Here is a 17593-nt window from a genome sequence, read left to right on the forward strand (position 1 = left end):
TTAGCAAATAACATAAAACAACCATGATTGAAAATATCTTAGCAATTTATGTATGGTGTATAATTATGTAAATGTGTTTAATAGTGTATACTTTTAATTGATGAACCAGAGCTTATATTTACAAATGAGTGATAGCTCTCAGAAGTAGACTTCTGGAAAAGGCACAGAAGTATAAGTCAGCTTGGTAAGAAAGTCAGTGTCAAATACAGCAACAGAGTTACACTCTTCTTTTCAATGCTTTTCCCCAAATTGAAAATGTGTAAGTAAACGTACTACGTTTCCTAAAGTTTAGAGTTTGTGTCTAATAGTAGCTACTTCAAAAGACTCCGTTCCATTGGATGTAACACATTTTTGTGCTGAACTGTAGCATCCTTATTACTAGTTGAAATAGAAGTTGTTAAAATATCCTTCATAATTTATCTGGTTCGAGGGGCAACAAAATAGTGGTGGATAATGAATAAATGTCAAATTCTTCTTTGTTAGCTGCTGGGTCCTTACCTACTGAGTTTCAAGCTGTGTAGAAGAAAAAGAGACAATTGTGACATGATACCCACAAGTACTTATTACATTATCCTTGGTATTGAACTAATGATAACCAAAAAATTCCATTTTTATCAAGCACCCAGGGTACACAATAAAATATTCATTTACCTTACACTGCATATGAAGCTGTTTCTTTCAACACTTTTTCTCTTGTATAGAATTACAGTAATGTGGTTCCCAGGACATTAAGCACTGAAGTAATTATTATCCTCCTTGTATACAGCTATCTAAGTTAAATACCATTAAATGAAATGTTTTCATAAATATGGTATGTCTTTATAGAACTATTATCTACATTTTCTGAAAATACTATGCTCAGTTGGTCCATAGGAATTAGTGTTTTGTTCTTACAGTTATGTGGATAACCTAAGGCTTCAACCAGAAGGAAGAAAGTTTTATGGTTCCAAATTTATTTGAACACACAGGATTTCTTTGTGGCACCATCTCAAACCATGCCTCCCATAACCCTGTCACTTTTCTTTTGCAACTTCTTTTTATAGTTACTTCTATGAAGCCCTTTCAGCCATGATCCTGGACTCTTTAAAACATCTTTGTGCAATTAACATTTTCTCTGACATACAGGCACTTAGCAAGATTGCCAATGCTCAGGAAACCAATTGCCAATGGTTTCTATATTTGTCCGCATTACAATCCTCCGGGAATCTTTTAAAGTGTTCCATCTTTCAAGATGGAAACACTATCACAAAAGTATCTATAGCAGTGCTCTCATTTTTTGATATATAAAAATGTATGGGGCTTCCCTGGTGGCGCAGTGGCTGAGAGTCCGCCTGCCGATTTAGGGGACACGGGTTCGTGCCCCGGTCCGGGAAGATCCCACATGCCGTAGAGTGGCTGGGCCCGTGAGCCATGGCTGCTGAGCCTGCGCGTCCGGAGCCTGTGCTCCGCAACGGGAGAGACCACAACAGTGAGAGGCCCGGGTACAGCAAAAAAAAGAAGCATCCAGAATATGTTTAGTGCTATGACACTGAAAAAACCTTTAATATCTAAATTCCAAATGAATTTAGGAATTCTAAAAGTTTTTAAATGAATAGAAGTGTACATGGATAAACAAGATGATAAAAGCATTGTGCTGTCAGAATATAGTGAAATACTCTTCAATTTTTAATATAGGCATTTGTCTATATCATAAGTTCAAAGGAAACACTGGGAGTATGAAAGCTTTATGTATTCACCTGAGGAAAAAGAAAATAAAAAAATTATACCTCGACTGAATATTCTTGAATTGAATCGAGTTTAGATTAGGTAACTTTGTAAACTTCTTTGTTAATGTTAGCTTTATCTTGACACACGTGCTCAAAAAGTACTTTTTTTTTTTTTTTTTTCGCTTGATGATTCACAGAATTATAGAAATTGGGTCTTTGAAAAGTGCCCATGATGGTACCGAGGAGTAAAATAGAGTTTATACATTTTGGTTGTCCTAAAACAAATCAGATGTTTTAGAACTTTCAGAAATATTAATTGAAGGCATGTGCATTAATTTAAAGGATTAGGTTAAAATTTTGATACCTTGCTTCCGTCCTCTAAGGATAAGCAAAAAAGAAAAATAGGAGGTTCCGTTACCTCTCACTTGAAAAAGAAAAAATAAACATGTTTGTATTAACAGTTAAGAACCTGGCCTATACATGTGTTTTGTTTTGCAGATTTAAAATATTTTGAAATTATCTGCTGACATTTTAAAAATTAAGAAAAGTTTTAGCAACATTTTAAAATATTTTTAAATTTAAAAACTGGGAGATTTTCCCAGAAATATTTTGATTTATATTTTAAATATTCTGTTTTATCCTGAAAAATCCACTGATCCGCTATCCCTGGCTCTTCAGCCCCACAAGGTAGTATTGGGTCAGAGCTGACTAGATGCTGCCCCCTATAGGTGAGCTTGTTTGTTACAGTGTCCTCACCTCACTCACAGATGACTGTCTAGCTCCTAAAGACACTCCAGGATTTAGTCCCCAGAATTTGTACTTAAAAGTGGTAAATAAAGTATGGGTCAAAACTGGTGGTGACTTCAGACACCCAGGATTCTAAATTACAACACATCCCTTTTTTTGACACTTGCTACAGAGTTGTCATCTGGCCATTGACATGAAGGTAGGAGCAAATAATTCAGATGGTAGACAAAATATCTGTAAACCCCTAAGTCTGGTGCTCCAGTGCTGCTTTTGTTTGATTGGATTTATAGTCTTTCAGGACTTGAAAGCTATCACACAAGGTGATTACTATTCCCAAACACATGGTTCTGCCCAAGCTTGTGATACAACTGCCCCTCCCTTTTCCTAGTTAGCTAGCAAGGAGGAAAGCTTGGCAAAACCAGCTATTGGCTGGATGAATATTGTCAGGGAAATTCTAGAATTGACTGCTACATCAAAAGTCACAACAGAATCTGTACTTGACCTCCCCTTGGCCTAAATCTGATTTCAGATGCTACTGTGATGGACACACCACATGAGTTCAGACACACCTTGTATAGATGGCATCTTACCTCAAGTAGTGATTTGGTTCACTTTCTTCCCCCACAAATTCTTTAATTCTGGTCCCCCTGGCCCTTGCAAAAGTACAGCTGGAAAGAAGAGATAATGGCACTGAACATAACCTCAATGTGGAGAGGTGGAAAAATAATCTCCTGTCCTTTAGGAGACAAGAAGACAAAGGATGGATTAGATTTTCTTTCCTTTTTCTAGTACTATAGTTTGAAATTTCTATGAAACAGTGAAAAACACATACAAAAGGAAAGATTACAGTCAGGTGGCAAGGGCATTTTAATCACCTGAAAATTAGTAGCATGTTATGTATTACCAGGAAGAATGGTGCTAAGAGATAAAGTTGGTGGATATTATTTCCTTATTCAGTTTAGTGCACAGCAGGCAAAGTGGTATCTTTTTTTAATTCTCTCTCTCTCTTTTTTTAATGGAGATAGAAATAGAAAACCACAGGCAGGAGAGAGACAAACATATGGAAGGAGAGACCAAAAGAAAGGATACAGCGAACAGTGGAGAGATGCAAACTGTACTTGACAATTACATCTGGAGTGACATAGAAACATGTATAATAATTTAATCAAAAATAACTGCCTGATTAGCTCAACATTCTGGAAATTCAATAGCATGTATTTGGAAGTTGAATTTCTCTACGTTTTTTTTGCCCTTTAAGTGGGAATGTGATGCTGTTTCACTTTTTTTTACAGGATATACCTTCAGCTCCAACAGCATGCCTGGCAGATTACAGTATTTCTTCAATAAATATAGGCTATATAATGAATGATTGATGTTTAGAGACCAGAGTGAGATGCTCTGTTAATTGGTTAGTTCTTCAGTGTTTGGTCAAAACGTTGTCCCATATCTACTTATTAATTACTTTCTATCCCAAGTGAATGATGTTACACTGATTTTGCTTTAGCTTTATCTCCCTGATAACTGAAATCAAATGAGAAATTACTGCTTCAGGGGCCAGAGAATAACATTTTTTAATAAACTTGCCACAATTATTCATTAAATGAACAAAATGCTTATATTTTTGAATATACATCTCAATCTAACTGGTCATCCCGTATTGGATTAAACAGAACCAACTTGCTCGTATATAAAAGTCCAACTATGATATTTGGTGTGGCTTCAAAATTGTGATCCTTGGTTAAAGTTTGAATAAATAATAAAATTTTTCTGAATAACTCTTAAGTGGATCATAAAAAGTTCACTAAATCTGTGTTATTATTCTTCATGTTTCATATTATTTGATTTTATTAAATTGTGTCCTTTACATTTTATTGGTAGGTTGGTGTGGTGGTGTTGGGTTATACAGACCAATAAGACACAGTCTCTGCCACAGTGTGCTGTGTCATTCCTATGACCATGTACCATCCAAATTTCCTTTATATATTTGGGAATACTTCACCTTAAGGAAACTGTTGGGAGAAAGAGAACATTCCCTATGAAAGAAGCTCAACATGCCAGATTGTAACAGAGACTCAGACACATGATCTAGATTCTGCCAATATCTCATTTGTACTGACTTTGACCTAGAAGATAATGGCATCAGAAAAGTGACCATAGATCTCTCTCCCAGTACACAAGCAGCAGTGGTGAATTCTGCAGAATTTTTTCCACGCAAGTCATGGCAGCAGAGAAAGCCATAATACCTGGTGATTGGTAACCAAAGGTAACAGTAATTTTCTTACCAGATGAATTCTGCCCATGGTTTTGTAGGTTGAGTTTGATTCCATAGATTTCATTGATCTGATTCTATCATTCTCCTGTCAATTCATCTAGCTAAATAGCTTTAAAATAAATTCCTTTTCTGCTCCTATCATTCAAAATTAAATTGTGGATTACAGCTAAAAAGCTTCACACACACACACACACACACACACACACAGAGACACACTTCTTTCAATCTTATGCCAGAAGATAGACACATACCTATTACGATTTTGCTTACACTGATACATTCTTGATAATATTACTAATTCTTATGATGAATAACTCATCCATAAAGGCACAGAAACAAACATATATGAAAAGCCTACCATGTGCTTGACATCACACATATTAATATTTTGTCTCATTTACTTGGCTCTAAATTGGATAGCTGCAAAAAATTCTTATTTATCTTTTGCTACTAAGAGATGTGATAAAATTAAAGTAACAACATGCACATAGTGTGCACAATGCAGTCCCTGGCACAGAGTAGATGTTCAACAAATACTAAATTCTTATACTAACATGTAGTAATATGTTTTCAAAGTAGTTTTCATGTTGGTCTTAAAAAGAAGGTGGGAGTAACAGAAATGTGGGCTAGGTCAAAATTAAGCTAGCTTCCAGTAGGCTTAATTTGAAAAAAAAGTGAGATTAATTTTACTGGGAGGGCTTTCCTGGTGGTGCAGTGGTTGGGAATGTGCCTGCCAATGCAGGGGACACGGGTTCGAGCCCTGGTCTGGGAAGATCCCACATGCCGCGGAGCAACTAACCCCGTGAGCCACAACTACTGAGCCTGCGCGTCTGGAGCCTGTGCTCTGCAACAGGAGAGGCCGCGAGAGTGAGAGGCCCGCGCACCGCGATGAAGAGTGGCCCCCTAGAAGATAATGGCATCAGAAAAGTGACCATAGATCTCTCTCCCAGTACACAAGCAGCAGTGGTGAATTCTGCAGAATTTTTTCCACGCAAGTCATGGCAGCAGAGAAAGCCATAATACCTGGTGATTGGTAACCAAAGGTAACAGTAATTTTCTTACCAGATGAATTCTGCCCATGGTTTTGTAGGTTGAGTTTGATTCCATAGATTTCATTGATCTGATTCTATCATTCTCCTGTCAATTCATCTAGCTAAATAGCTTTAAAATAAATTCCTTTTCTGCTCCTATCATTCAAAATTAAATTGTGGATTACAGCTAAAAAGCTTCACACACACACACACACACACACACACACAGAGACACACTTCTTTCAATCTTATGCCAGAAGATAGACACATACCTATTACGATTTTGCTTACACTGATACATTCTTGATAATATTACTAATTCTTATGATGAATAACTCATCCATAAAGGCACAGAAACAAACATATATGAAAAGCCTACCATGTGCTTGACATCACACATATTAATATTTTGTCTCATTTACTTGGCTCTAAATTGGATAGCTGCAAAAAATTCTTATTTATCTTTTGCTACTAAGAGATGTGATAAAATTAAAGTAACAACATGCACATAGTGTGCACAATGCAGTCCCTGGCACAGAGTAGATGTTCAACAAATACTAAATTCTTATACTAACATGTAGTAATATGTTTTCAAAGTAGTTTTCATGTTGGTCTTAAAAAGAAGGTGGGAGTAACAGAAATGTGGGCTAGGTCAAAATTAAGCTAGCTTCCAGTAGGCTTAATTTGAAAAAAAAGTGAGATTAATTTTACTGGGAGGGCTTTCCTGGTGGTGCAGTGGTTGGGAATGTGCCTGCCAATGCAGGGGACACGGGTTCGAGCCCTGGTCTGGGAAGATCCCACATGCCGCGGAGCAACTAACCCCGTGAGCCACAACTACTGAGCCTGCGCGTCTGGAGCCTGTGCTCTGCAACAGGAGAGGCCGCGAGAGTGAGAGGCCTGCGCACCGCGATGAAGAGTGGCCGCCGCTCGCCGCAACTAGAGAAAGCCCTCGCACAGAAACGAAGACTCAACACAGCCATAAATAAATAAACAAATAAATTTTAAAAAATAAAAGAATATACTGCATTGATTTAAAAAAAAAATTACTGGGAAAAATATGTACAGATATAGGTTATTTTGTAATTAAAAATCAGGCTTTCATAACAAATAACTAGATTTGTGTGCCTTATTTTGATATAACTTTATTGCATATAAGTTTTATTCAAATAGTATCAAGCCCAGGCTTCTCCCATAAACTTAGCCTCATATATACAACTGCCTGTTTAACTCATTCTACTTGGTGAGTATAGGCCCTTGTACTCATTTCCTAAGGCTGCTGTAACAAAGCACCACACTAGGTGACTTAAACAACAGAAATGTATTGTCTTACAGTTCTGGAGGCTACCAGTCTGAGACCAAGATGTTGGCAGGGTTGGTTCCTTCTGCGGGCTGTGAGGGAGAAGCTGGTCCATGCCTCATGTGGTTTTCTGGGATTTGTGGGTGTTTATTTATTTATTTATTTTAACTGGTAGATGTATCACGCTAATCTCTGCCTTCATCTTTACATGGCATTCTCTCTGTGCCTCTAAGTCAGGACTTCACCTTCTAATAAGGTCACATTTATATTGGATTAGGGCCCACACTAAAGGACTTCGTCTTAACTTCATCATCTGCAAAGACCATTTTCCAAATAAGGTCTCATTCACAAGTATTGGAGGTTAAGACTTTAGCAGCTTTTGAGGGGGACACAATTCAATTTATAATGTCCCCTCAACCCTAGCATATCTAAATGCAAAAACTTGCTTTCTTCTCTTTCTCCCCCATGTCTTACTCCTCACTAGTCTGCTCTTCCTATACCTTTCCCCATCTTAAAGGAATGGTATCCACTTTCTTCTGTATTCTCAGGCCAAAAACCCAGAGAGACAATAGAAAGGATGCATAAAAACACTGAGTCCAAGGGCCTTAGTCTGAGTTCTTGTTCTCTCAATTACAAGCCGTACAACCTTGGCAGCTTACTTAACCACTGTCTGCCTCAATTTCCTAATCTATTAATAGAGATAATCAGAATACCAACTCATGGGTTAAGAATCAAAGATATATACCAATTAGTAACTTGTATATGTGTGGATCAATAATCTTGCTTTCAAATGCATAATTTCCTCTTAGAAGAAAGTCACTCGCTAATACAAAACATTAATTAAATCTCACGTATTATATATATGTATATATATATATATATTCAAGACTAAAAAAATAATAACAAAATTATGTTTTTTCCTTAAATATTCATAAGTGGAAATCCCTGCATAAAAATAAGGTAAAAGTACATATTATTTATTAGGAGAAAAATGTAGAGCACTCAACAATCAAAGAAATCTGTGGTTGTTAAAAAAGTCTTTCAAATAGATTATTTAAATATAAATTAAATCAATTCTATTAATTGAGAGCTGAAAGAAAAATCAGCCTAAAATTGGAGGAAAGTCACTGGAGAAAAGCTACTCTGAATCAATATTCTACATCTCTTTTTTAAGAAGTGATAATTTTATTTTTCATATATATACCTTCTTCTATTCAAAAAGTGTGAAAAGTCAGCAGGATTTTGCAGTCTTGAAGGAGTAAGTAGACTGAGAACTGTAATACCACACGTGGAGAATTAATCACTTCTTGCTAATAGTGCGAACATCAACCTAACATCTGGACCACACAGCAGTGACATGTTTTTAAGATAAAATGCACGTTTGCAATTATAATTTTTAAATATAAAAGGAGAAATTATAATCATTATTATCTTATATAGACCTGTTTTCCTCTTCTGAAGACTTCTATGATTTATTAAAAATCTGAAAATCATCTTATCCCCTCTGAGGAATCACTGGGACGGGAGTGGCAATTCTAGTGATGCAGATGGAACAGCTTATCCAAATTCAGGTGGCCTGAAGCTTGAATAGAAAGCCTGGGACTCTTTATTGGCTGGTCCTGATATCCAGTCCCACCTTTCGTCACGACATACTATGTTATGAATCAATTATATAGCAAATATGAAAGTGCTATTAATATATGCAAATTAAAGCAGAATTGCAATTATGTCAATAAACCTAGTTAATTTAGGTGAAAGTACTTAATATGACTTTCATACCTTCCAATACTACAACTTACTATTTACAAGTATAGTAGCAGCAGATGATAATTTCATTTGTGTTTTTTTCCCCTCTGCAATACAAGTGATTCTTGTCCTATATTTACATTTACAACCATTTGGTAGAAGATTTAAATCAGGTTAGGGAAGTATATTTTTCATCAAAAAAGACTACTTTTACTCTCATTCCGTAAAGAAGTTCTAAGGTTCTCTTCTTCAATTCTGTCCTTAAAAAATAAAATCTGGAGTTGGAGAGCCTGATTCCTCTAGCTCCATTTTTCTTTCTCAAGATTGTTTTGGCTATTTGGGGTCTTTTGTGTTTCCATACAAATTGTACAATTTTTTTGTTCTAGATCTATGAAAAATGCCATTGGTAGTTGGATAGGGATTGCATTAAATCTGTAGATTGCTTTGCGTAGTATAGTCATTTTCACAATGTTGATCCTTCCAATCCAAGAACATAGTCTCTCTCTCCATCTGTTTGTATCCTCTTTAAATCCGTCATCAGTGTCTGCATACGGGTCTTTTTTCTCCGTAGGTAGGTTTATTCCTAGGTATTTTATTCCTTTTGTTACAATGGTAAATGGAAGTATTTCCTTAATTTTTCTTTCAGATTTTTCATCATTAGTGTATAGGAATGCAAGGTATTTCTGTGCATTAATTTTGTATCCTGCTACTCTACCAAATTCATTGATTAGCTCTAGCAGTTTTCTGGTAGCATCTTTAGGATTCTCTATGTATAGTATCATGTCATCTGCAAACAGTGACAGTTTTACTTCTTTTCTGATTTGGATTTCTTTTATTTCTTTTTCTTCTCTGATTGCTGTGGCTAAAACTTCCAAAACTGTGCTCAATAATAATGGCAAGAGTGGGCAACCTTGTCTTGCTCCTGATCTTAGAGGAAATTGTTTCAGTTTTTCACCATTGAGAATGATGTTGACCATACTACAAAGCTTCAGTAATCAAGCCAGTATGGTACTGACACAAAAACAGAAATATAGATCAATGGAACAGGACAAAAAGCCCAGTGATAAACCCATGCACATATGGTCACCTTATCTTTGGTAAATGAGGCAAGAGTATACAATGGAGAAAATAAGTGGTTCTTGGAAAACTGGACAGCTACATGTAAAGAATGAAATAAGAACACTTCCTAACACCACACACAAAAATAAACTCAAAATAGATTAAAGACCTAAATGTAAGGCCAGATATTATAAAACTTTTAGAGGAAAACATAGGCAGAACACTCTATGACATGAATCACAGCAAGATCCTTTTTGACCCACCTCCTAGAGAAATGGAAATAAAAACAAAAATAAACAAATGGGATCTAATGAAACTTCAAAGCTTTTGCACAGCAAAGGAAACCATAAAAAAAAACACGAAAAGACAACCCTCAGAATGGGAGAAAATATTGACAAAAAAATCAATGGACGAAGGATTAATCTCCAAAATATACAAGCAGCTCATGCAGCTCAATATTAAAAAAGCAAACAACTCAATCCAAAAATGGGCAGAAGACCTAAATAGACATTTCTCCAAAGAAGATATACAGATTGCCAACAAACACATGAAAAGATGCTCAACACCATTAATCATTAGAGAAATGCAAATCAAAACTACAATGAGGTATCACCTCACACCTGTCAGAATGACCATCATCAAGAAATCTACAAACAATAAATGCTGGAGAGGGTGTGGAGAAAAGGGAACCCTTTTGCACTGTTGGTAGGAATGTAAATTGATACAACTGCTATGGAGAACAGTATGGAGGTTCCTTAAAAAACTACAAATAGAACTAGCATATGACCCAGCAATCCCACTACTGGGCATATACTCTGAGAAAACCATGATTCAAAAAGAGTCATGTACCAAAATGTTCATTGTAGCTCTATTTACAATAGCCCGGAGATGGAAACAACCTAAGTGTCCATCATCGGATGAATGGATAAAGAAGATGTGGCACATATATACAATGGAATATTACTCAGCCACAACAAGAAATGAAATTAAGCTATTTGCCATGAGGTGGATAGACCTAGAGTCTGTCATACAGAGTGAAGTAAGTCAGTAAGAGAAAGACAAATACCATGTGCTAACACATATATATGGAATTTAAAAAAACAATGTCATGAAGAACCTAGGGGTAAGACAGGAATAAAGACACAGACCTACTAGAGAATGGATTTGAGGATATGGGGAGGGGGAAGGGTAAGCTGTGACAAAGCGAGAGAGAGGCATGGACATATATACACTACCAAACGTAAGGTAGATAGCTAGTGGGAAGCAGCTGCAAAGCACAGGGAGATCAGCTCAGTGCTTTGTGACCACCTAGAGGGGTGGGATAGGGAGGGTGGGAGGGAGAAACAAGAGGGAAGAGAGATGGGAACATATGTATATGTATAACTGATTCACTTTGCTATAAAGCAGAAACTAACACACCATTGTAAAGCAATTATACTCCAATAAAGATGTAAAAAAACAAAACAAACAAAAATCTATACTTCAGTTAAAAAAACAGTGATGTATACACACACAGAAGAATATTACATCATAAAAGAAGTCATAAAAAAGAAGGAAACTTCCAGTCATAAGATGAATAAGTTCTGGGGATCTAATGTACAGCTGGTGACTACAGTTAAAAATATTGCACTAGATACTTGAAAAAAAAAAAAACTAAAAATAGAATTACCATATACCCCAGCAATTCCACTACTGGACATATACCCTGAGAAATCCATAATTAAAAAAGAGTCATGTACCACCATGTTCATTGCAGCACTATTTACAATAGCCAGAATGTGGAAGCAACCAAGTGTCCATTAACAGATGAATGGATAAAGAACATGTAGCAATATATACAATGGAATATTACTCAGCTATAAAAAGAAATGAAATTGAGTTATTTGTCGTGAGGTGGATGGACCTAGAGTCTGTCATACAGAGTGAAGTAAGTCAGAAAAAGAAAAAAAAAAAAGTATTCTAACACATATATATGGAATCTAAAAAAAAAAAACTGGTTCTGATGAACTTAGGGACAGGACAGTAATAAAGATGCAGACATAGAGAATGGACTTGAGGACACAGGGAGGGGGAAGGATAAGCTGGGTCAATATGAGAGCATAGCATTGACATATATACACTACCAAAGGTAAAATTGATAGCTAGTGGGAAACAGCTGCATGGCACAGGGAGATCAGCTCTTTGTTTAGTGATCACCTAGAGCGGTGGGATAAGGAGGGTGGGAGGCAGATGCAAGAGGGAGGGGATATGGGGATATACGTATGCATAAAGGTGATTCACTTTGTTATACAGCAGAAACTAACACAACACTGTAAAGCAATTATACTCCAATAAAGTTGTTAAAAAATAAATAAGGGCTTCCCTGGTGGCGCAGTGGTTGAGAGTCCGCCTGCCGATGCAGGGGACGCGGGTTCGTGCCCTGGTCTGGGAAGATCCCACATGCTGAGGAGCAGCTGAGCCCGTGAGCCATGGCCCCTGAGCCTGTGTGTCTGGAGCCTGTGCTTCACAACGGGAGAGGCCACAACAGTGAGAGGCCCGCGTACAGCAAAATAATAATAATAATAATAATAATAATAATAATAAATAAAATCTGGCCACTTTCGGTGCTATCAATATCTGTAAACCTTAACTAGTCCACTTTAATGAGTCCACCATGATGTTACAGGCTGTGGGAAATGTCATTCCTGGACTCCAAAATCCAGCCCACTGCACCAACAATTTGTGTGCCAGGCAGGGGTATTCCCTCTGGACTCTCTTCAGGAATTTGTCTTCATGGAAGAACGAGCTTTCCCCTGTCATGGATATGGAGCATCAACAAGAGAATATCAATACGGTGGCAAACTTGCTGCAGTGGTGGTGTAATGCCGAGAAATTGTTTGTCTTTCTTCTGCTCCCAGCTGATCTGGAATCAAGTAGGCTGGGTCCCTTTTGAAGGTGCCTCAAACAGGGAGGGCAAGGAATACCAAGTTGTGCAACTTACCGTTAGCTTCTGAGGGGAAGTTACATACCATTTTAGTGAGTACTGATAACTCTAAAAATTACCTTAAAAATAAAGGTGGGGTTTTGCATTAATTAATTTGTAAAAGTGCATGTTATAATTGAAACTTCTGTGCAGTTTGTGTTCATTATAAATTGATGTTAGAACATGCTGAGTTGCAAAGTTTTCTAAAAGAATGTCTACAAATGGGCATATTCATAAAAATGCTGCTTTAGCCTTCAATCACACTTCTTATACTTTCAAACAGATTGTTTACTTTATGGCTTGTTGTTAACAACAAAAAATCATATTGTGCTGTAAAGAAGGAAACATTGCAACACACAGTTTTCTTCATTCCCATAATCCTCCTACAACAATATAATTGCTGTTTTGTTAATAAGCCTAAGTGCCAGTGATGAATGTAAGTTTTTGTATGGCATATTGATGATAATATCTGAGCAGGATTAGCTGCCAAATGAGAGGCAACGAAAAAGAAATACTGCAGTCCAAATTGCATTCCAAATAACTATTTTTCCTCTCTGTGCAATCAAAATTGTATAGTGTACAGTTATTTCTATAAACACCCATTGGTGCTGTAGAATGAAAATAATAACTTCATGTGATTCACAGCAGATGCTGGTAACATAAACCTACACACCTGTGGTGAATAGGATATAGTAATTTCTCCATGATTAAGGCAACGTATGCTTACTGTTCTGCCATTGCATTAGGTTGTTTATCTTTTCTATTAGAATTATAATTAATCATCAAAGCATGAACTGCTTGATGCCAGGTAGATTTAACATTCTGGAATGTGTTGGATACAGAATGTGTTGCACCATAAATGAAACACATAAAATGCTCTCCAGCATTTCTTTGTTTGCCAGCAATGTAGAGGGTAAATGAAATGTAGGCAAAGGAAGAGTCTAAATCAGCAGTAAAAAGTGTGCCTTTCCTAGTTCAAGCTACATGGTAGATCTTCCTTACTTACCCTTGTAGAAGTTTTAATATATTTATTTTGCTATTGTTAGTGAAAGAAGGAAATGGGTTTCTGCTAATGTAAGTGGGCAAAGTACACTTTAAGGGATAACAAGGTAATAAAGTAAAGAAAACATTGTCACAGTCTGCGTAAGGAGAGCATCAAGGCGCAGTAATTCAGGTGCCCAACGAAACAAGCTAAAGCTCTCGGCTGACTCTACTAAAAGGCCCTAAACAGGATCTTTATGCAGCTGAAGATGCAAATAAAGGACCCTCTGCCTCCTGGTAATATCAAGAAAGGAGAAAAGTGGAAGGCAGAAACATTAAATTTAATATGTTGCTGGTTGTACCCTGCTGTGAATCAGAGGATGACACACTTTGAAACCATACGTAACGGATAAAGCTTCTCTTTTTCCAAAATTGTTCTTCATAGTTTATTTTGTAAATTAACTTCAGTATGATACCTTCACCATGGAGCGTGTGTACTTGAGTAGCTGTTCTGTTTACACCAGTATTTTAATAATTCGTGTGGGTAAGGACTTTTTCCAGGAAGATTTTAAACACTAAGAGTGGTTTCAGTTACTCCAAGCTTTGTATTGAGTTGTTGATTGACAAAGGAAATCACTGGAAGGTAAAAGAAAAAAGACCTGTTCTGTCAGATAACAGTAAGTAATTTAGAAATCTGAAACAGTAATAATAATAATAATAAAGACATGAAAGCATGTAGGAAATTAAAATTACCACTTTTATAACCATCTTTTATGACTGTATTAAGCCATCAATTCAGTCAGAAAACTGGATTTGTTGATACCACAACTTTTAGAGTTGTGATACTCTAAAAGTATCTGAATTAAAACAGTTGTTTTCATTGAAAATAGCCAAGATTCTTGATTTTTCCAGGGAATGATTAAATTTTGAGTATTTGTTTTTAAAACTATGTCAGACTCTAGTCCACAGGCCAAATGCAGCCACTTCCTGTTTTTGTAAATAAAGTTTAATTACAACATGGCCAGGCCCATTTGTATATTGTCTATGGCTGTTTATGAGTAACAGTAATGGTGGAGTCAGGAGTTACAACAGTTGGCCCACAAAGTCAAAAATATTTACTATCTGGTCTTTTACAGAATAAAGTTTGCCAACTCTTAGATAAGTCACTTGAATTTTACTTTTTGGTGGTCACTTCAATGTGTGAAATGACAGCAAACCCAAATACAGGTTATTCCCCCAATAAGCAAAGCCATCTCTGTAAACTTTGGTCAATTGTTGATTTAGGACTTCTTCAAGGACTAGAATTACCTTTATAAAATTATGGCACATATTTTTTTAATCTTTGCACTCATTTGCATGATGTTAGTTCAGAACTTAATGCTCTTCTTTCTAACCCTCACAAAATCCAACAGGAAGTGTTGGTTTAAAAAATGAATTGAAGAACCGTATAAAATACATCATCAGTCAGTTCCTTTTCATACTCTAAGATGTTGAGTTGCAATTTTTAGGCAGTTTTATCCATACAGCAGACTTATTTACAATTGACTAGCCCTAGGATAGTCCTAAACTATTTGAACAATGCACACCTTTGTGGCTAGTAAAATACCATCCTGGAAAACAAAAACAACAAAACAAGCAAGGGCATATGAAAGTAACTTTTTCTCCTGGAAGGTTCTTCAAGTTCATAATCCTCAGAGGTACAGGTAAAAGAGAATCAATATAAAAATAATTGGCGGGCTTCCCTGGTGGTGCAGTGGTTGAGAGTCCGCCTGCCAATGCAGGGGGCACGGGTTCATGCCCCGGGTCCGGGAGGATCCCACATGCCGTGGAGCAGCTGGGCCCGTGAACCATGGCCTCTGAGCCTGTGCTCCGCAATGGGAGAGGCCACAACAGTGAGAGGCCGGCATACCGCAAAAAAATAAAAAAATAAAAAAATAAAAAAATAAAAATAAATTAATAATAATTGGCAGTGTAGCTTGGAGATCCAAATACATATAAATAATAATTATGCTCATATCTTTATAAATATATCTCTACTCCATATTGACATTAAGTATCATGAACATCTGAAAAGGAAAGTCAATCAACAAATATTTCCCATGCAACCACAGTGTATGCTGGCCTTCATATGCATTTTTAGAAAACATATTTAGAAAACAAATAAATAACCATAGTTTGGAGAACTTGTGATGACCAAAATGTTCCCAAAAAAATCCAGGGCTCCTTACCATTTATTTGGACAGACAATGGAAAGAGGAGGTTTAAATGACTTTCTGAAGAAACAGCCCACAATGCATATTTAATATCTTAAAATGCCATTTCAGCTGCTTAGAAATATGAGATGTTGGAGGTGTGTGTAACTGCCTCTCATTTAACAAATTGTCACAATATTTTTTTGCAAAAAGAACCTAAAGTTAAATTTGCTTCTGCCTTCCCCCAGTCTCCTCAGTTCCATGTGCCCCTGCCCATGTACACTACATGCTTTCTGACCTCCCACTCGCCAATTATCTGCCTGGCTTTGAAACTATACCAGAGACAATAGAGGAAAAAAAATCTTTAGTTGTGTTTCAAAACTAAATAATGAGGCAGTTTACTCAATACAGATATTCAGGATGCTTTTGTTTGCCCCTTTGTAGAATGTTTGTAATCTCTACTAGGTCTTGTTGGCATAGAGTTTTCTATAATATTTCCTAGTTCAATATTTGAGGATTCTGAAAATATATTTTCTTGTAATAAATAAGCATTTGTAAAGGTCTGTGGCTTCTTCTCCGAGTCTGTATCTATAGCAAGCAGCAGATGGACTTTTCACTCTGATAATGTGAAGAACCACTCTTCAAGTATAAAAATAAGAGTGCAGATGAGATGTGCTTTCCCAGATATGCTTCAGCCATGTCTGGAGTATAAAACCCACAACTCTATTCTTAACATACATAGTTTGGAGATGTTCTAACCAATGCACCAGGTAAAATGCACGAAGTAGATAGCTGTTTTATTAGCCTGGAAGCATGTGAATGAGAGAGTAAGTCCTCTGGATAATTTATTATCCATTTGTGCAATCATTAAATTTAAAAAAAAAGGGCTTCCCTGGTGGCACAGTGGTCGAGAGTCCGCCTGCTGATGCAGGGGATACGGGTTCATGCCCCAGTCCGGGAAGATCACACATGCCGCGGAGCGGCTGGGCCCGTGAGACATGGCCTCTGAGCCTGCGCATCCGGAGCCTGTGCTCCGCAGCGGGAGAGACCACAAGAGTGAGTGGCCCACATACCGCCAAAAAAAAAAACAAAAACAAAAACAAATAAAAACAAACAAAAAAATTAATTTAAAAAAAAAAAAAAAAAAAAAAAAGGGCATTTATGAGCCATTTGGGATTTTCCCCTTAATACCAGTGTTTCATTGACAAGAAATCCAGAGACACTTAAAGAAGCAGGACTGAAAATAACACCTCTGTTTCTGGCAGCACTAACATGTACTATTTCAAAGTGAATACTGAATTACATTGGAGGCACTTAACGTTGATTCCTCCTTTTTGGAAAACCAGTTTAGAGCTTGCTGGTAGTTGGAAACAGCAATATGGAGGAGTAATGAGAAGCATGGGATCTGGATATAAAATTAATACAAGGTTTAAATAACATAATGTTTGTAAATACTTAGCACAGTGCTTGGCATGTAGTAAATGCTCACTTAAAAATTACCTGTTGTTGCTTATTGTTATCATTATAATTATCCCTTCCTCCTCATTCTCCTTCTAATTTTACTACAGTAGCATGATTAATTAGTTTTGGGGGAGTACGC

The sequence above is a fragment of the Lipotes vexillifer genome, unplaced genomic scaffold, assembly GCF_000442215.2.
Source record: "Lipotes vexillifer unplaced genomic scaffold, Lipotes_vexillifer_v1.1 scaffold488, whole genome shotgun sequence".
In the NCBI taxonomy this organism is placed as follows: domain Eukaryota; kingdom Metazoa; phylum Chordata; class Mammalia; order Artiodactyla; family Lipotidae; genus Lipotes; species Lipotes vexillifer.